This window comes from Papio anubis, chromosome 5 (assembly GCF_008728515.1).
Source record: "Papio anubis isolate 15944 chromosome 5, Panubis1.0, whole genome shotgun sequence".
Taxonomy (NCBI): Eukaryota; Metazoa; Chordata; class Mammalia; order Primates; family Cercopithecidae; genus Papio; species Papio anubis.
This window is the reverse complement of record NC_044980.1, coordinates 125,911,745-125,933,119: the sequence shown is the minus strand read 5'-3', so window position 1 is coordinate 125,933,119 and position 21,375 is coordinate 125,911,745.

The following is a 21,375-nucleotide window of genomic DNA, read 5'->3' as shown; positions in this document are numbered from 1 at the left end:
AAACAGAGTTAGAACTAATAAATGAGTCAGTAAAGTAACAGGATGTGAAATCAACACACAAAATTCAGTTGCATTTCTATACACTGACAACGAAGTACCTGAATAGAAAGTTAGAAAAAAAAAATATCCATTTACAATAGCATCAAAAATAATAAAAACTTAGGAACTTAACCAAGCAGGTCAAAGACTGAACAACAAAAATTGTTATATAAAATATTGCTGAAAGAAACTAAAGATAACATAAATAAATGGAAACACATTCCATGTTCATAGATTGGAAGGCTTATATTGTTAAGATGTCAATATTACACAAAGCAACCTACAGATTCAATATAGTCCCTATTAAAATCCCAACGATATTTTTTGCAAAAACAGAAAAATCCATTCTAAAATTTATGGAATCTCTAGGGAACTCAAATAGAAAAAGAATCTTGAGAAAGAACAAAGTGGAAGGATTGATGCTTCCTGACTTCAAAACATACCATAAAGCTGCGGTAATCAAAACAGTGTGGTACTAACAGAAAGATGGACATATAGACCAAAGAAATACAGAACCCAGAAATAAACTTTCTCATAGTCAAATAAATGATTTTTGAAAGGATGCCAAGACCATTAAATGGGAAAAGAACAGTCTTTTTAAGAAATGATACTGGGAAAACTAAATATCCATGTGCAATAATGAAGTTGGACCCTTACCTAACACCATAATAAAAATTAATTCAAAATAGATCAAAGACCTAAATGTAAGACTTAGAACCATAAAAGCCTTGGAAGAAAACACAGGGCAAAAGCTTTGTACCACCGGAATTAGCAATGATTTCCTTGATATGACACCAAAGACACAGGCAACAGAATAAAAAATAGACAAATTGGACTTTAAAATTTTTGTGCATTGGAAGACAATATCAACAAAGTAAAAAGGCAACTCACAAAATGGGAGAAAATATTTGCAAGCCATATATCTGATAACAGATTAATGTCCAAAATACAATTTAAAAAAAAACCTGATTCAAAAAGAAGCAAAGGATTTGAATACACATTTCTCTAAAGATACACAAATGCCCAATGAGCACATGAGAAGATGCTCAACACCAGTAATCACTGGAGAAATGCAAATGAAAGCTATAATGAGTTATCACCTCATATCTATTATGATGAGTATTATCAAAAAAAATTAAAAACAGAAAATAACATGTTGGAGAAGATGTATAGAAATTGGAACCTTGGTGCACGCTGGTGGGAATATAAAATGGTACAACCACTGTGGAAAACTGTATGAGGCTTCCATAAAAATTAAAAATAGGGGCTGGCCACAGTGGCTCACACTTGTAATCCCAGCACTTTGGGAGGCCTAGGCAGGCAGATCACGAGTCAGGTGTTTGAGAGGAGCCTGGCCAACATGGTGAAACCCCATCTCTACTAAAAATACAAAAAAATTAGCCAGGCGTGGTGTCACGCTCCTTTAGTCCCAGCTACTCAGGAGGCTGACGCAGGAGAATCGCTTGAACCCTGGAGGTGGAGGCTGCAGTGAGCCAAGATCACACCATTGCACTCCAGCCTGGGTGACAGAGTGAGACTCTGTCTCAAAAAAAAAATTTAAAATAGAATTACCATATGATCCAGCAATTCTACTTCTGGGGATACACACAAAAGAATTGAAAACAGGGTCTCAAAGAGATATTTGTACACTCATGTTGACAGCGGCATTATTCACCATAGCTAGAATGTGACAACAACCCAAGCATTCATCAGTAGATGAATGAATAAGCGAAATGTGGTATACATACTATTCAGCCATAAAAAGGTAAGAATGCCAGGCACGGTGGCTCACGCCTATAATCCCAGCACTCTGGGAGGCCGAGGCAGGAGGATCACTTGAGCCCATAGCAAGACCCAGTTTCTACAAAATAAAATTTTAAAATTAGCCAGGTGTGGTGGCATGCACCTTGTAGTCCCAGCTACTCGGGAGGCAGAGCTGGGAGGATTGCTTGAACTTGGCAAGTCGAGGAGTAAACCATGATGGCACCATTGCACTCTAGCTTGGGTTACAGAGCGAGACTCTGTCTCAAAAAAACAACAACACAACAACAAAAGAAAAGGTAAGAAATTCTGATATATGCTACAACATGGATAAACCTTTAGACCATTATGTTAAGCGAAATAAGCCAGTCACAAAAAGACAAATACTTTATGATTCCACTTATATGAGGTCCTTAGAGTAGTGAAATTCATAGAAACAGAAAGTAGGATGGTGGCATCCAGGGGCTGTGAGGAGTGCTAATGGGATGTAGCTTAACAGGTATACAGTTTCACTTTTATCAGATGAAAAGTTTCTGGGAGAAAGATGGTGGTGATGTTTGCACAACATTATTAATGTATTTAATACCACTGAACTGTACATTTTAAAATGGCTAAGATGGTACATTTCATGTTACGTATATTCCAACATATTTTTAGTTGGGGAAAAAATTACCATGAATCCACCACGAATCTGGAAAAAAACTATTTCAAAATTTTAAAAAGGAAAGACAAGAGAAAACACGATGAAGTTGCAGTTTCAAGATGATGAACTAAATCAAGGATAGTCTCCCACTCCTGCAACAAATCTATTCAAATACTGGACTAAATTTTAATAATTACTATATACTCATGCTCAAAACAAGAAGGGACACTCTGGCTGACCACAAAATGTGAGGAGTCCCTGAAAGACAAAAATAAAAGAAAGCGGCAAAGGAATGCCATTGGCCAGGATGGAGAGAGAGAGAGAGAGAGAGAGAGAGAGAGGAAGGGAGCAAGGGAGGGAGGGAAAGAAAAAGAAAAGAAAATGATGGTAAAACACAAGATGTTTCATGCTCACCACAGAAACCCAGAGCTAGAGAAGGCTTGGGTCAGAGGTGACTTAAGAGGGCAATTATCATAACAGGCAACAAACAAGCGCTAAAGGATTCTCCATTAAAAATAAGCACTCAATGACAGATCTCCAAACATTTGAGGACTGTCTACGACATGAGGGAGAGACAAACTCACCAAACAGGAGAGCTCAAAGGAAACAGAGTCAATAGCATGACTGGAACAGAATCTTTTACCATAAGAATATTTTATATGCTTAGAAAAATGTGGGAGGATACAACATCCATTAAATGAAAAGAATAGGCCATGAAAAAAGAACCAATCTCAATAAAAATTGAACTGTTGATATTAAAAAGATAATAAAAGCGCTGAGTTGCAGAATGAACACATCTAAAGAATGAATCAGAGGCCTAGAGCTCTTCCAGAAGTGGTCATCAAGGAATAGAATGATAGAAACTACCCAAGAAAATTAGCAAAGGAAAAGAAGAGGGAAGGAAAACAAACACCTCCCACAACAGAAGATAGACATGTGTCTGCAGAATGAAAGGGCCCACTAAGTGCCAAAATAAATAAATCACACGCACCCAGCCCTACTAGGCATGAAAACTCATTATACGGCTTCTATGGTTAAGACAGTAGAGTACTGGGCATGACTAGACAGATCAACAGAAGAGAAAACTCAGTAATAAGAATATTTAGTTTACATTAGGGCAGTATCTCAAATCAGTGGGGAAAGATAGGCTTTAGGGATAAAACGGAGTTGGTGCACTAGGATAGTCATGGAGCAGAAGATAAAACTGGGTCCATCCTTTACACCAAACCCCAGAATAAACGCCAAACAGATCAGAGGCCTAAAAGTTAAAAAATGAAACCATACAAATATTAGAAAAAAACTCAGGTAAATATCCAACATGATGACTGGGAGAAAACGTTCCTTCATATAATTTAAAACCTAGAGGCTATTAAAGTAAAAAAAACAAACATAAATTTGACTACAACTACAACTAAGTCAAACTTCAGCAAAAAATCAATTGCTCCTCTATATTAGCACTAACCAGTTTTATAGTAGGAAAGGAAAGATATCAGTACCATAATGTGCCTTGGCATTCACCTAGTAAGAAACGTGCAAGAAATAGTATCACTGTAAGACTTCACTGAACAATAATGAAAATGACCCAGAGAGAGAAACCATTTTCGAGAACAGGAAGTTTGTTATAATAACATTTTCAGCTCCCTTCCAATAATCTAAACATTCAATGCAAACACAATCCCAATACCAAAACAAGATTTGCAACGACTTGCATAAGGTGATTCTAAAATGCACATGAAAATGTAAATATGTGCAAGTAGCAAATAACTGTTTTGAAACGAAGAGAGGAGAATTTGTCCTACCAAATATCAAAACATGTTATGAAAGTATCGGCATTAATATTGTTTGGTTTTAGAGTAAGGAGAGATGGACCAAAGGAATGTAATTGAGATCTCAGAAATGGGTTCATGTGTAGATAGCATCATTTCAAGTCAGTGGGAGAAAACTGGACGTGTTAATAATGGTATTGAGGCAACTGACTCTCTATTTTTGAATAAAATTATGTCCCTACACACTATTCTCAAAAATAAATTCCAGATAGATGAAAGAACCTAAACATTCCAAAAAGTCAAAGCTTTAGAAGACAATATAAAGTTTGAGAAAATCTTCTTAAATCACAAACAGGCCAAGTGTAGTGGCTCATACCTGTAATCCCAGTGCTTTGGGAGGCTGTGGCAAGAGGATCTTTTGAGGCCAGGAGTTCAAGACCAGCCTGGGCAACACAGCAAAACCCCTACCTCTACATAAAACTTTAAAAATTAGGCAGGGCATGGTGGCTCACACCAGCACTTTGGAAGGCTGAGACAGGTGGATCACCTGAGGTCAGGAGTTCGAGACCAGCCTGATATGGTGGAGTTCAAGACCACCAACATGGTGAAACTCTGTCTCTATTAAAAATTCAAAAATTAGCCAGGCGTGGTGGCACACACCCGTAATCCCAGCTTCTCGGGAGGCTGAGACAGGAGAATCGCTTGAACCTGGGAGGCAGAGGTTACAGTGAGCCAAGATAGTGCCACTGCAGCCTGGGTGACAGAGCGAGACCCCATCTCAAAAAAAAAAAATTAGCTGGCTATGGTGATGTGTGCCTATAGTCCTACCTCCTCCAGAGGCTGAGATAGAGGGATCGCCTGAGACTAGGATTCAAGTGAGCCATGATCAGGCCACCGCTCTCTAGCCTGGGTAACAGAATGAGACCCTGTCTCTAGAAACATACATAATAATCACAAATAGATGTATATAAAGAAAAAATAATAAAGTTGACTAAAAATGTAAAATTTTGGCAAAAAAAAAACAACATAAGCAACACAAAAAGTCATGCTACATACTGGAAAATATGTATGTATCATACACATAACTAGGTATCCAGTCTATATGAAGATCTCCCAGGAAAAAAGAGAACCCAGTAGGAAAGTGGACAGACAGGTAATTCATTAAAGAGGAAAAACACATAGACAATAATGTGAAAGTATGTTCCTTGCCTCTTCCAGCTCCTGGTGGTACTGGCATTTCTTGGCTTGTGGCTGCATCATGGCAACCTCTGCCTCTGTGGCCACATTGTCTTCCCCTCCTCTACTATGTGGTACCTCCCTCTGCCTCCTTCTCATGAGAGTACTTATGATTACACTGGAGGCACACCCAAATAATTCAGGATAATTTCACCTCAATTATATATCTCACCATATAAAATCCATCCTTTAGTTATGTGAGGTAATATCCACAGGTTCCAGGAATAAGGATGTGATTATCTTTGGGTGGTGCATTATTTAACCTAGCACAAACTGGTTCACCCAGTTTTCTAGGTGTAGGGTAAGGTTAATAATAAAACTATCCAAAAGAGTTATTATGATAATTGCATTAGTTAATACACTTAGAACAGTGCCTAGCACACAGTAACTGTTCGAGAAATAGTAGCTGCTACTACTGGTAGCAATAGTAGTGAATAATGTTTTAAACAAGGCACAAAAATTTCAAACCATTAAAAAAATTAATTTTAAAAATTCAACTCTGTTAAATTCAATTTATCTGCATAATAAAGAACACTATAAACAAAGAAGTTAAACTTCAGAATGGAAGAAGATATTTGCAATACACCAACAAAAGATTAGTGTCTATAATATATAAAGAATTTCTACACATCAATAAGAAAAAGACAACCCTACAAAAATGGGGAAAAGATTTAAACAGATAATTAGCACAGAAGAAAACCTAAATGGCCAATAAATATGAAGCAATGTTTAACCTAACTAGTAATCAGAAAAGTAAATTTAAAATTGCAAATTTAAAATTTGCAATCTATCATGTTGGCAAATCACAAAAAACTGTAACGATGAACCTGTTATTGGCAAGGATGGAAAGCAATGCTGAGAGTATAAATGGTTAAACTGATTCACAAATCAGTCCACGCAGAATGTTCATCAACATCTGTATCACATTTTATCAAAACTAAAGCAACACTGATTACAAGATGCATCGTTATTCTACATACTAAGAATAAAACTTTCAAATACTTGTAAGGTATCATAATAATATCAGAGATGATAAAATGAGGGGGAAAAAAGTACATCTCAGACTATATAAAGTAATAGTGAAAAAATTAGAAATAACCTAAATGTTCATTCATCACAGAAATGGCTCAATAAAATGCACTATACATTTGTACAATGAAATTCTTATAGCAGCTAAAAGAAATTTATCAAAGAAAAGATACTGCAAAGTGAAAATAGCAAGATGCAGAATCATACACAGTTAATATTTATGTACACACACACCTAAGAAATCACACCAAACTTTTTTAAATTACCTTTTATGATAGATAGATTGCATTAAAGTCTCAATTTTTCATATTTCCCTGAATCCATGCCCTCTTGCAGTGCTGCCCATACTGACACTGGGCTTAGCTATGTATTTGCTTTGGCCAATGGGGCAATAGAAAACTTGGCATAAGCGGAAGCTTGAATGAACACTTGGCATTGCCTTATCGTTCCTGTCCCTGAAAAAAGGGAATCTAGGAGTCTTTAAAACATGTCTGACATGCCCAGAGCAGCAGTGGTTACGTCTAAAAAAGATAAAGTTCTCAAAAAATTATGGGTGTGGCTTTTGACAAATGGCATTAAATGCAATGAGAAGCCTAGAAAACCCACAATGTTTCTGAGGATGTTCCAATGTCATAAATGCCCCCAGCCTGAGTAGAAAATATTCAAAATGAAAAAAGGCCTGTGGACAGGAAGAAGGCTGAGAAGGACATTGCTTAAAGGGCATATTTTCTCTTCAGAAGTGGGCAAGGAGGATAATGGAAAAAGGAGGACACCTCAAAGGGTGAAGTCAAGAGCCTTGGAAAATAGTGGATTTGAAAACTTCATAGAAAATAGAAGCCCTCTTTCAAAACAAAAAAAAAAAAGAAAGGAAAGCCACTCTGAGTGAGCAGAATTGGGTGTTCATCAAGGGATATTCACCACCCCTGTGGTAAAGGGTATCTGCAAGTGAAGTTCTTCCCAAAATAGGGGATCCTGACAATGTTTTCCAAGCTAGATTGTAGAATTGCTATGACAGTGATGCAATGTACCTCCCACTCTTTTAAGTGGGAGTATCTATTGCAATTTTCCTGTCCCTGTCTCACCACTGTATGTTGGGAGGGGGAGATAAATTATCTTTTTAGTTCATAGGTCCCCAGATCAAGAGAAATTGCATCCAAGGAGCCACAAGCAGAGCTGATACAGATCATGAGATGCTAGGCTTCAAACATAATGATGTGTTTGGATAACCTTTTGGGGATCCTAGAATGGGGGTGAGAATATTTTGCATATGGGAGGGATATGGTTAGTTGTGGCCAAAAGTGCACAATGGTAGACTATATTAGTGGCCCCAAAGTTTCATGCCTCCCTCTATCTGTGCCTTTTAGTAGTATCATTGCACACTAACTCTGTACTTAACCATATGACTTGCCTTGGCCAACGGAACAGAGGCAGAATTGACACAAGAAGGGTCAAAAAGTGCCTGAATGTTTCTTGGACTCAAATGATTAGAACATTCCCAGAATACCCTAATGGAAGGATACAAAAGATAAGAGCAGGAAAGCAAAGGCGTTCCAATCCAGGCCGTCAGACCAACTACACTACAGGCATCCAGCTAGCTGACCAAGGTCATGATGCATGAGTAAGGTCAGCCCAAATCAGTTGAACCACCCAGCCAACCTGTAGACTCATGGATAAATGATTGTCATTTTAAGCAACTAAGTGTTGGGGTGATATATTAAGAGACAGAATGGTATTCAAAGGGGACTTTAACCTTACCAGTAATTTTCCTTTTTAAAAAAGATAATTAAGAATAATAAGACAAGCTGGGCACAGTGTCCCATGCCTAAAATCCCAACATTTTGGGAGGCCAAGGCGGGTAGATGGCTTGAGTTCAAGAGTTCGAGACCACCCTGGACAACATGACAAAACCCCTTTGTTATCAGTCCATTGTCACACTGCTAATAAAGACATATTTGAGACTGCATAATTTATAAAGGAAAGAAGTTTAATTGACTCAGAGTTCTGCATGGCTGGGGAGGCCTCAGGAAACTTACAACCATGGCAGAAAGCGAGAGAGAAGCAAGGCACCTTCTTCGTAAGGCAGCAGGAAGAAGTGTCCCATCAGATCTCATGAGAACTCACTATCACAGCATGGGGGTAACCACCCCCATGATTCAATAACCTCCCACCAGGTCCCTCCCATAACATGTGGAGATTATGGGAACTACAATTCAAGATGAGATTTAGGTGGAGACACAGCCAAACCAAATCACCCATCTCTACTAAAAATACAAAAATTAGCTGGCTGTGGTGGCACTGGCCTGTAATCACAGCTACTCGGGAGGCTGGGGTAGGAGGATTCGCTTGAGCCTGGGAGGTAGAGGTTGCAATGAGCCAAGATGGTGCCACTGCACTCCAGCCTGGGCAACAGAGAGAGACTCTGTCTCAATAAATAAATAAGTAAGATGTAAATTACTTGTGTGACTAAAGATTCATTTTTTAAGCAGCAAAAGCTACAGATAATTTTTTAGAATAAATAGAAATGCCCAAAACATTATAAAAAGATGCTTATCCTTACTAGTATTCAGTCAAATGCAGATTAAAATAGGTGGATCAATTGCAACTCATCAAATTGGAAAAAAAAAAAGAATAAGGTTAATAACATTAAATATTTATGAAGGTATGTGGAAACAGAAACCCCAAAAAGTGCCAGAAGTATAAACTACTGTAGTCACTTTGTCTATGTCTGATTTTTCAAAGACAAGAATTTTCAAAGCTTAGTATCCATTCGGCACTAAAAATCACCAAAAAAAATTGTGCTTCTACCACATCTCCCACCAGACTAAGAAGTAACTCTCAAAATAAAAAACAATACACAAGAAGATCATTTCACTGGAAAGAATATACAGATGGCAAATAAGCCCAAGAAAGATGTTCAACATCATTAGCCATTAGGGAAATGCAAATCAAGATTACAATGAGCTATCACTATAGCTGTTAGAGCAGTTAAAATAAATAGTGACAATGCCAACTGCTTTTGACAAGGAGGTGGAGAAACTGTATCTCTCTCACATTGCTCATATAGCCACTCTGGAAAGCAACTTAGCAATTTCTTTAAAAATTAAATATATACTTATCATATGACTCACAATTGTGTTTGACCCAGAAATCAATGAGAAATAATAAAATATCCATATGACACTTGAACATGATTATTCATAACAGCTTTATTTACCATAGCCACAAATTGGAAACAGTAAAAACCTCCCTTAATACAATGACGGTCAAACACCCATACCATGGAATACTACTCATCAGTAAAAAGGAATGAACTATTCCTACATGCAACAACTTGGATGGAGCTCCAGGACATTATGCTAAGTGAAAAAACCCATCTTAAAAGGTCACATACTGTATTATTCCATCTACATAACATTCTCAAAATGACACATTTATCGAGACAGAAAATAGATTAGTGGCTCCAGAGGTTAGGAATGGCTGAGGAAGAGGCATGGGTCTGACTCTAAAGGGGTAGCACCAGGGAGATCTTTACAGGAAGGGACTAGTTCTGTATCTTGATTGCACTGATGTCTACAGGAATCCACACAACTGACAAAATGATATTAACCATACAATACATCATACCAATGTCAGTTTCCTGGTTTCAATCTTGTTCCATAATTATGTAAGATGTGGCTGGGTGTGGTGGCTCACGCTTGTAATCCCAGGACTTTGGGAGGCCAAGATGGGTGGATCACCTCAGATCAGGAGTTCGAGACCAGCCTGGCCAACATGGCAAAACCCCATCTCTACTGAAAATACAAAAATTAGCCAGGCGTGGTGGCAGGTGCCTGTAATCCCAGCTACTTGGGAGGCTGAGGCAGGAAAATCGCTTGACCTCGGGAGGCAGAGGTTCCAGTGAGCTGAGATCATGCCACTGCACTCCAGGCTGAGCAACAAAGTGAGACTCCGTCTCCAAAAAAAAATTCTGTAAGATGTCACCACTGGGGGAAATTGGATGATGGGTACACAGGACTTCTATGTACTGTCTTTGTAACTTCTTGGGACTCTATATTTCCAAATAAAAAGTTTTCAAATTTAATGAATAAGAGCAATACTAAACCATAAAACATATACTAAAATAAAATCACTTATTTCTAAATTTTCTGATGGCAGAATTGTAGATTATGTCATCAAAAATGACTCCTCAAAATTAAGAACCAAAAAAAAAAAAAAAAAAAAAAGAATCCTCATTTTTTGGTGTCCCTGCTGGGCTGAGTGGTGGTCAGAGCACATGTTCACTTAGTTTATTTACCACATGATAGCCTAGGCAGGCAGCTTCTAGAGTAGTATTTTTTTTAACTTTCGGTTGAAATCTATTCATTAACTGTGAAATAAAGTTGGTGTACCTGAAAGTGATGGGGAGAAAGGAACCCAGGTGGAAAACACTCTGCAGGATATTATCCAGGAGAACTTCCCCAACCTATCAAGGCAGGACAACATTCAAATTTAGGAAATACAGAAAACACCACAAAGATACTCCTCGAGAAGAGCAGCTCCATAATTGTCAGATTCACCAAAGTTGAAATGAAGGAAAAAATGTTAAGGGCAGTCAGAGAGAAAGGTTGGGTTACCCACAAAGGGAAACCCATCAGACTAACTGTGGATCTCTTGGAAGAAACTCTACAAGCCAGAAGAGAGTGGGGGCCAATACTCAACATTCTTAAAAGAATTTTCAACCCAGAATTTCATATCCAGTCAAACTAAGCTTCATAAGTGAAGGAGAAATAAAATCCTTTACAGATAAGCAAATGCTTAGAGATTTTGTCACCACCAGGCCTGCCCTACAAGAGCTCCTGAAGGAAGCACTAAACATGGAAAGGAACAACTGGTACCAGCCATGGTAAAAACATGCCAAATTGTGAAGACCATCAATGCTAGGAAGAAACCGCATCAACTAATGAGCAAAATAGCCAGCTAACATTATGACAGGATCAAGTTCACACATAACAATATTAACCTTAAATGCAAATGGACTAAATGGTCCAATTAAAAGACACAGACTGGCAAACTGGATAAAGAGTCAAGACCCATCAGTGTGCTGTATTCAGGAGACCCATCTCACATGCAGAGACACACATTGGCTCAAAATAAAGGGCTAGAGGAAGATCTACCAAGCAAATGGAAAACAAAAAAAAGCAGGGGTTGCAATCCTAGTCTCTGATAAAACAGACTTTAAACCATCAAAGATCAAAAGAGACAAAGAAGGCCATTACATAATGGTAAAGGGATCGATTCATCAGGAAGAGCTAACTATCCTAAATATATATGCACCCAATACAGGAGCACCCAGATTCATAAAGCAAGTCCTTAGAGACTTACAGAGACTTAGACTCCCATACAGTAATAATGGGAGACTTTAACACTCCACTGTCAACATTAGACAGATCAACGAGGCAGAAAGTTAATAAGGATATCCAGGAATTGAACTCAGCTCTGCAACAAGCGGACCTAATAGACATCTACAGAACTCCCCACTCCAAATGAACAGAATATACATTCTTCTCAGCACCACATCGCACTTGTTCCAAAATTGACCACATAGTTGGAAGTAAAGCACTTCTCAGCAAATGTAAAATAACAGAAATTATAACAAACTGTCTCTCGACCACAGTGCAATCAAACTACAACTCAGGACTAAGAAACTCAACCAAAACCACTCAACTACCTGGAAACAGAACAACCTGCTCCTGAATGACTACTGGGTGTATAACGAAATGAAGGCAGAAATGAAGATGTTCTTTGAAACCAATGAGAACAAAGATACAACATACCAGAATCTCTGGGACACATTTAAAGCAGTGTGTAGAGGGAAATTTGCAGCACTAAATGCCCACAAGAGAAAGCAGGAAAGATCTAAAATTGACACCCTAACATCACAATTAAAAGAACTAGAGAAGCAAGAGCAAACACATTCAAAAGCTAGTAGAGAGCAAGAAATAACTAAGATCAGAGCAGAACTGAAGGAGATAGAGACACAAAAAACCTTCCAAAAAATCAATGAATCCAGGAGCTGGTTTTTTGAAAAGATCAACAAAATTGATAGACCGCCAGCAAGCCTAATAAAGAATAAAAGAGAGAAGAATCAAATAGATGCAATAAAAAATGATAAAGGGGATATCACCACCGACCCCACAGAAATACAAACTACCATCAGAGAATACTATAAACACCTCTACACAAATAAACTAGAAAACCTAGAGGAAATGGATAAATTCCTGGACACATACGGTCTCCCAAGACTAAACCAGGAAGAGGCTGAATCTCTGAATAGACCAATAACAGGCTCTGAAATTGAGGCAATAATTAATAGCCTACCAACCAAAAAAAGTCCAGGACCAGACGGATTCACAGCCAAATTCTACCAGAGGTACAAGGAGGAGCTGGTACCATTCCTTCTGAAACTACTCCAATCAACAGAAAAAGAGGGAATCCTCCCTAACTCAGTTTATGAGGCCAACATCATCCTGATACTAAAGCCTGGCAGAGACACAACAAAAAAAGAGAATTTTAGACCAATATCCCTGATGAACATTGATGCAAAAATCCTCAATAAAATACTGGCAAATCAAATCCAGCAGCACATCAAAAAGCTTATCCACCCTGATCAAGTGGGCTTCATCCCTGGGATGCAAGGCTGGTTCAACATTCGCAAATCAATAAACGTAATCCAGCATATAAACAGAACCAAAGACAAAAACCACATGATTATCTCAATGGATTCAGAAAAGGCCATCTATTTTCCTCAATAGGTGCAGAAAAGCTGTTGAAAAAATTCAACAGCTCTTCATGCTAAAAACTCTCAATAAATTCAGTATTGATGGAACATATCTCAAAATAATAAGAGCTATTTATGACAAACCCACAGCCAATATCATACTGAATGGGCAAAAACTGGAAGTATTCCCCTTGAAAACTGGCACAAGACAGAGATTCCCTCTCTCAACACTCCTATTCAACATAGTGTTGGAAGTTCTGGCCAGGGCAATCAGGCAAGGGAAAGAAATAAAGGGTATTCAATTAGGAAAAGAGGAAGTCAAATTGTCCCTGTTTGCAGATGACATGATTGTATATTTAGAAAACCCCATCGTCTCAGCCCCAAATCTCCTTAAGCTGATAAGCAACTTCAGCAAAGTCTCAGGATACAAAATCAATGTGCAAAAATCACAAGCATTCTTATACACCAATAACAGACAAACAGAGAGCCAAATCATGAGTGAACTCCCATTCACAATAGCTTCAAAGAGAATAAAATACCTAGGAATCCAACTTACAAGGGATGTGAAGGACCTCTTCAAGGAGAACTACAAAACACTGCTCAGTGAAATAAAAGAGGACACAAACAAATGGAAGAACATACCATGCTCATGGATAGGAAGAATCAGTATCGTGAATATGGCCATACTGCCCAAGGTAATTTATAGATTTAATGCCATCCCCATCAAGCTACCAATGACTTTCTTCACAGAATTGGAAAAAACTACTTTAAAGTTCATATGGAACCAAAAAAGAGCCCGTAGAGTGAAGACAATCCTAAGCAAAAAGACCAAAGCTGGACGCATCACACTACCTAACTTCAATCTATACTGCAAGGCTACAGCAACCAAAACACCATGATACTGGTACCAAAACAGATATACAGACCAATGAAACAGAACATAGGTCTCAGAAATAAAGCCACACATCTACAACTGTCTGATCTTTGACAAACCTGACAAAAACAAGCAATGGGAAAGGATTCCCTGTTTAATAAATGCTGCTGGGAAAACTGGCTAGCCACAAGTAGAAAGCTGAAACTGGATCCTTTCCTTACACCTTATACAAAAAATTCAAGATGGATTAGAGATTTAAATGTTAGACCTAAAACCATAAAAACCCTAGAAGAAAACCTAGGTAATACCATTCAGGACATAGGCATGGGCAAGGACTTCATGTCTAAAATACCAAAAGCAATGGCAACAAGAGCCAAAATTGACAAATGGGATCTCATTAAACTAAAGAGCTTCTGCACAGCAAAAGAAACTACCATCAGAGTGAACAGGCAACCTACAGAATGGGAGAAAATTTTTGCAATCTACTCATCTGACAAAGGGCTAATATCCAGAACCTACAAAGAACTTAAACAAATTTATAAGAAAAAAACAAACAACCCCATCAAAAAGTGGGCAAAGGATATGAACAGACACTTCTCAAAAGAAGACTTTTATGCAGCCAACAGGCACATGAAAAAACGCTCATCATCACTTGCCATCAGAGAAATGCAAATCAAAACCACAATGAGATACCATCTCACACCAGTTAGAATGGCAATCATTAAAAAGTCAGGAAACATCAGGTGCTGGAGAGGATGTGGAGAAATAGGAACACTTTTACACTGTTGGTGGGACTGTAAACTAGTTCAACCATTGTGGAAGACAGTGTGGCAATTCCTCAAGGATCTAGAACTAGAAATACCATTTGACCCAACCATCCCATTACTGGGGATATACCCAAAGGATTATAAGTCATGCTGCTATAAATGCACATGTACACGTATGTTTATTGCCGCACTATTCACAATAGCAAAGACTTGGAACCAACTCAAATGTCCACCAATGACAGACTGGATTAAGAAAATGTGGCACATACACACTACGGAATACTATGCAGCCATAAAAAAGGATGAGTTCATGTCCTTTGTAGCGACATGGATGCAGCTGGAAACCATCATTCTCAGCAAACTATGGCAAGAACAGAAAACCAAACACCACATGTTCACACTCATAGGTGGAAATTGAACAATGAGAACACTTGGACACAGGAAAGGGAACATCACACACCAGGGCCTGTTGTGGGGTCGGGGGACTGGGGAGGGATAGCATTAGGAGATATACCTAATGTAAATGATCAGTTAATGGGTGCAGAACACCAACATGCCACATGTATACATATGTAACAAACCTGCACGTTATGCCTAGAACTTAAAAAGTATATTTAAAAAAAAAAAGTTAGTGGCTGGCAACCAGCATTTGTTCTGAATGGAATAGAATAGAGTATTATCAGGAAAATAATCAGAATGTAACACAGGTAGTGAAGACAAGTATAGTTTCTTGAAGTTTTGTTTTTTATGTGGCTGTGTCCACTGGATCATTACCTAAAATGTATTTCTTACTAGAGATTACCAAAGATATTTTCAGAAAACCCTGTCCTAGAACAACACCTTGCCTTGTGCGCAAGGAAGTGTGTACACTTCCCATAAAGCATTCCATTAAAGAAAATGAGGAACATAAACCTCCATCACCAACAGGGGAACAGCTAAATGAACCATGGGGAGGCCACCCCAAGGAACACCATTGCAGTCCTTTTCATTGCTGCCATGACAAATTACCAACTTAAAACAACACAAATGTATTCCTTTTCAGTTCTGGTGCTCAGAAGTCACTGTGTGTCTCCCCAGACTAAAATCAAGGTGTCTCCAGACTGTGTTCCTTTCTGGAGGCTTGAGGGGAGAATTCATTTCCTACTGATTTGTTCTTTTTCTTGCTGGCTGCAAGCCGAGAGCCATTCCCAGTTTCTAGAGGTTGTTGCATCACTTGGCTCATGGCCCAATTCCTCCATCCTCCAAACAGCAGGTCCTTCTCCCATCGCCTCTCTGTGACCCACCCTCTGCCTCCCTCTTCCACTTTTAATGCCCCCATTGATTAGATTGGGCCCACCTTCATAATCCAAAATAATCTCTTCCTCTCAAGGTCCTTACCCATAATCACACTTACAAAGTTCCTCTGCCATGCAAGGTAATATATTCACAGGTTCTAGAGGACTGGGTGGCAGAGTGGATTATTCTGCCTACCACAATCCTGAAGCTGTTTTTTAAAAATAAGAGAACTTTAGATACTGATAATACGGCTGGATAGCCAAGAAATTTTGTTAAATGAAAAAAGCAAGTTTGTAGAATGTATATATTACCTCTCCTATTTTTAAACACACATAAAACATACCCATAAATACTATGAATTTTCCATGGGTATTTTTGTTTTTATGTAAATACATAGAATATACCATATATGTATATATGTATAAATATATTTGTACTGTACCTTTTCTATGTTTAGATACACAAATACTTAAGATTGTTTTACAAGTGTCTATCATAATCAGTACAGTAACATGCTGTACAGGTTGTAGCCTAGGAGGAACAGGCTGTATCATACAGCCTAGGTGTGTATTAGGCTGTATCATCTAGGTTTGTGCAAGTACACTCTATGATATTTGCACAATGATGAAATCACCTAATGACGCATTTCTCAGAATGCATCCCCATCCTAAGTGGTGCATGACTGTATATATGTTTGAGAGGCTTTTTTTTTGAGACGGAATCTCACTCTGTTGCCCAGACCGGAGTGCAGTGGCACTCTCTCGGTTCCCTGCAACCTCCACCTCCTGGGTTCAAGCAATTCTCCTGCCTCAGCCACCCAAGTAGCGGGGATTACAAGCATGCACCACCATGCCCAGTTAATTTTTGTATTTTAGTAGAGACGGGGTTTTACCACATTGGCCAGGCTGGTCTCAAACTCCTGACCTCAGGTGATCCGCCCACCTCGGCCTCCCAAAGTGCAGGGAATACAGGCATGAGTCACCGAGCCTGGCCTGGGAGATGTTTTTTTGTTTGTTTGTTTGTTTTTGAGATGGAGTCTCGCTCTGTCGCCCAGGCTGGAGTGCAGTGGCATGATCTCGGCTCACTGCAAGCCCCGCCTCCCAGGTTCACATCATTCTCCTGCCTCAGCCTCCCAAGTAGCTGGGACTACAGGTGCCTGCCACCACACCCAGCTAATTTTTTGTATTTTTAGTAGAGACAGGGTTTCATGGTGTTAGCCAGGATGGTCTCGATCTCCTGATCTCGTGATCTGCCTGCCTCGGCCTCCCAAAGTGCTGGGATTACAGGCATGAGCCACCACACCCAGCCCTGGGAGAGGTTTTAAAGGAAGTGACACCTACCAGCACCTCCTGGTTTCCTGTTGTCTTTACTAGCCATGAGCTCAGTCCAGTATTTAAGATCCTCTATCCCCTCCTAGTTGTGGCAACTCCCAGGCTCTCATGGTTCCAACTCTCAGGCAGGACAATCGTTGCCTTGGACAACCTTGCCTGCAAAGGGCAAAAAGACCAAGAAAGAGCCCTCCAAAATGGTTCTGACCTGAACAAATGCAGTCAAAAGTGAACTTCGTCCCTCGCACACTACTTTCCTGACTAAAGAACTGGCCTACCTCTCTGTCTAGTGCCTGGGATGTGACCACAAAGATCCTCTACACAATCTCTTCTAGGCAAAGTCCCAGGGTCTGATCTGTGACACAACATTTAAGAAATGTCTTCCGGCCGGGCGCGGTGGCTCACGCCTGTAATCCCAGCACTTTGGGAGGCTGAGGCAGGAGGATCACGAGGTCAGAAGATCAAGACCATCTTGGCTAACACGGTGAAACCCCATCTCTACTAAAAGTACAAAAAATTAGCCGGGCATGGTGGCGGGTGCCTGTAGTCCCAGCTACTCGGGAGGCTGAGGCAGGAGAATGGCGTGAACCCGGGGCGTGGAGCTTGCAGTGAGCCGAGATTGCACCACTGCACTCCAGCCTGGGAGACAGAGCAAGACTCTGTCTCAAAAAAAAAAAAAAGAAAAGAAAAGAAAAAGAAAAAAAGAAACATCTTCCTCCTCGTGCTCCCTCTGCTCATCTCTGGTGAATATGAAATTTGTGCTTGAGCCAGGTGCGGTGGCCTATACCTGTAATCCCAGCACTTTGGGAGGTCAAAGTGGGTAGATCACCTGAGGTCAGGAGTTCGAGACCAACCTGACTAACATGGTGAAGTCCTGTCTCTACTAAAAACACAGAAATTAGCCGGGCATGGTAGCAGGTGCCTGTTATCTCAGCTACTCAGGAGGCTGAGGCAGGAGAGTTGCTTAAACCCAGGAGGTAGAGGTTGTAGTGAGCCAAGATCGTGCCATTGCACTCTAGCCTGGGCGACGGAGTAAGACTCCGTCTCAAAAAAAAAAAAAAAAAAAATTATGCATGAAATTCCAATTCCTTTTGAAGACACTCATCAGCTCCTGGGCATTTTCTTCTCTCCAATTCCATGCTCTGATTGTGACACCTAAATTGATTTCTCTGGAAATTACAGGTATTAGCTGAATCTCTGTTGTACTCCCCTGCATCAGATGGTGTCACACTCCAGGCTGGAGAGACGTCGTGGTTCTGCTGCTCACGGGCCTGGCTACCCAGCCTGCATGTGGCACTTGGATGAAATTTGATTATCAAATCTGTATCTCCCACCTCAGACATGAGCCCCAGAGGATTTTCTGTCTTAATTATTTTTGCTCCCCTTGTTTTCAGCTTCAGGGCTGTGGGAACATTTTCTTTCTACCCATGATCGTTTTACTGAGCTCCAAGAGAAAATCCCCCTCACTGCACCCAGTCCTCAAATATCCCCAACCTGGTACTTCGTTAACCCCTGGAAGGGGCCAGGCACCAGGATACAGGCCCAAGCTTTGTGGTTCCCAGTCCAGAAACAGGGACATAACACAGGAGAGATGCATGCTGGGGAAGCTCAGGCAGAGCTTGGAATACAACTTCCTCAGGAGGGGGCCCTGACAGCCCCCAACAAAAGAGCTCTTTAGGGTTAGGAACACCCATCCCTACAAGCCACCCTGCTCTAGACACTCTGGCCTCCTGTCAGGGCTCAGGAGCCTAGGCCTTGCCCCTCACAGATACTAAGGCAGGACAAGGACACTGAGGAAATCTGGGCCTTCCCACCCGAGCCAATCCTCAGCCTGAAGTTCAGCCCCTTTGCACACACAGACCCACCTAAGGCCCTAGAGAGCCACCAGAAAACTCCAAAAGAAAAAAGTGGGGCTACCACAGCACAGATAGGACTGAGAGATTTTTTTGAGCCAGAGAAGCTGAGGAGCTGGCAAAGACCAATACAGAGCTAGAGAGGACGGAGGGACACCAAGGAGGAGAGGGGCCCAACTGCTAAGGGCATCCTCTTAAGGGAGACTGGGGAAGCTGGCGGTATAGGAAGTTAAGCGAGGACACAGGGAGCGGAGGCCGGCTGTCTGCACACAGCACCCACCTCTGGCAATCACCTTCCTCTAATCATCTTCTCTTCTCTGGGATTATGATTTGCAACGAACTTGGACCAGCTAAATCCATGTCACTTTTTTTTGTTTTTAATGGAGACAGGGTCCCACTCTGTCACCCAGTCTAGAGTGCAGTGGTGTGACCATAACTCACTGCAGTCTCGAACTCCTGGGTTCAAGTGATCCTCCCGCTTCAGGCTTCCGAGTAGCTGGGATTACAGGCACGTGCCACCATGTCCAGCTTCTTTTTTTTTTTTAATTTGAGACGAAGTCTCGCTCTGCCACCCAGGCTGGAGTGCAGTGGCATGATCTTGGCTCACTGCAACCTCCGCCTCGCAGGTTCAAGCGATTTTCCTGCCTCAGCCTCCCGAGTAGCTGGGATTACAGACACCCGCCACCATGCCCAGCTAATTTTTGTATTTTTAGTAGAGACAGGGTTTCACCATGTTGGCCAGGCTGGTCTCGAACTCCTGACCTCAGGTGACCCTCCCGCCTCAGCCTCCCAAAGTGTTGGGATTATAGGCATGAGCCACCACGCCTGGCTACCCCAGCTTTTTAAAATCTTTATAGAGATGAGGTCTTGCCATCTTGCCCAGGCTGGTCTCTAGCAATTCTCCTGCCCCTCCCAAAGTGTTGGGATTACAGCCATGAACCACTACACCCAGCCTTGTCACTCTCCTTTTCAGCTCTTATAATCCCAGAATTTACTGAATCCCAGGGCCCAAGTCAAGCAGCCCCAGGAAACACCTTCACTCCAGTGACTAAGTTCTTCTTTAGCAACCTGGCGAGGACTGCATCACTCTGAAACAAACTGACAGTGTGACATGGGACAAAGCTCCCAGGCCCAGTATGGCTTTGGAGATTCTACCTCTTCTGTCCCAGGGCCCAGCCCCGACCTTGGAGGAAGGAGCTGAACCACCAGTGTCCTCCAGCACCATGGTCATAGTTATATGGATGCTCCCTCATGGGGGGCGGGGGGTGTCTTAACACAAAAAGGGCAGAGCTCTAGGACGTCAAACACAAATGCAAGTTGGTGGGGACAGTGTTTCAGGGTAATGGGGAACTTTTCTGATGCCCTTGCAAACCTCACCACAAAGAGCCATGTACCTCTATAGGCTTGGGTCCAGGTAAAAGAGGAAAGCTAGCGACTGAGTACAACTTCTTTCCAGGCCAACAACACTCTCTGAGTTTTAGCAAAGTGATCTGCTATAAGCCTGCACTGCCTGCCCTGCAGGCCCACTCCTTGCCCTACAGACCAAGACATAGCTCCTGACACCAGGAAGGGGGTTCTCGCAGGAGAGTGGAAGGCCAGATGCACACATATGCCACCATCCCCTCAAGTCTGGGGATATGCCTGAGGAAGCCCTCAAAAGGAGATACGGGCTTTACAGATGAGTGGCCACACTTCTGTTGTGAGTTACTGTGAGGACCACTGCAGGCCCTAATGGATTCCATAACCGGAAATCCATCTCTTAACCAGTCAAGTGTTACACCAAAGAGTATCCCTGTGGCTACTGGGCAATTGAATTCTTGACCTTCAGTTCCACTTTACTAGAGCAAGTCACAGCACATTGATTTAATATATGAATACATAAGGAAGAATAAGATGAAATATGGAAATATTTGTCAAGATAAATAAGATTTTGCAAAGCTAGACAAACTAGGTAAGGATCTTACTTTTCAATATTTTTCTTGCTTTGGCTCAAACTATTTTTCTTTTTCTCACTTTTTCTTTTCCTTTTTTTTTTTTTTTTTTTTTT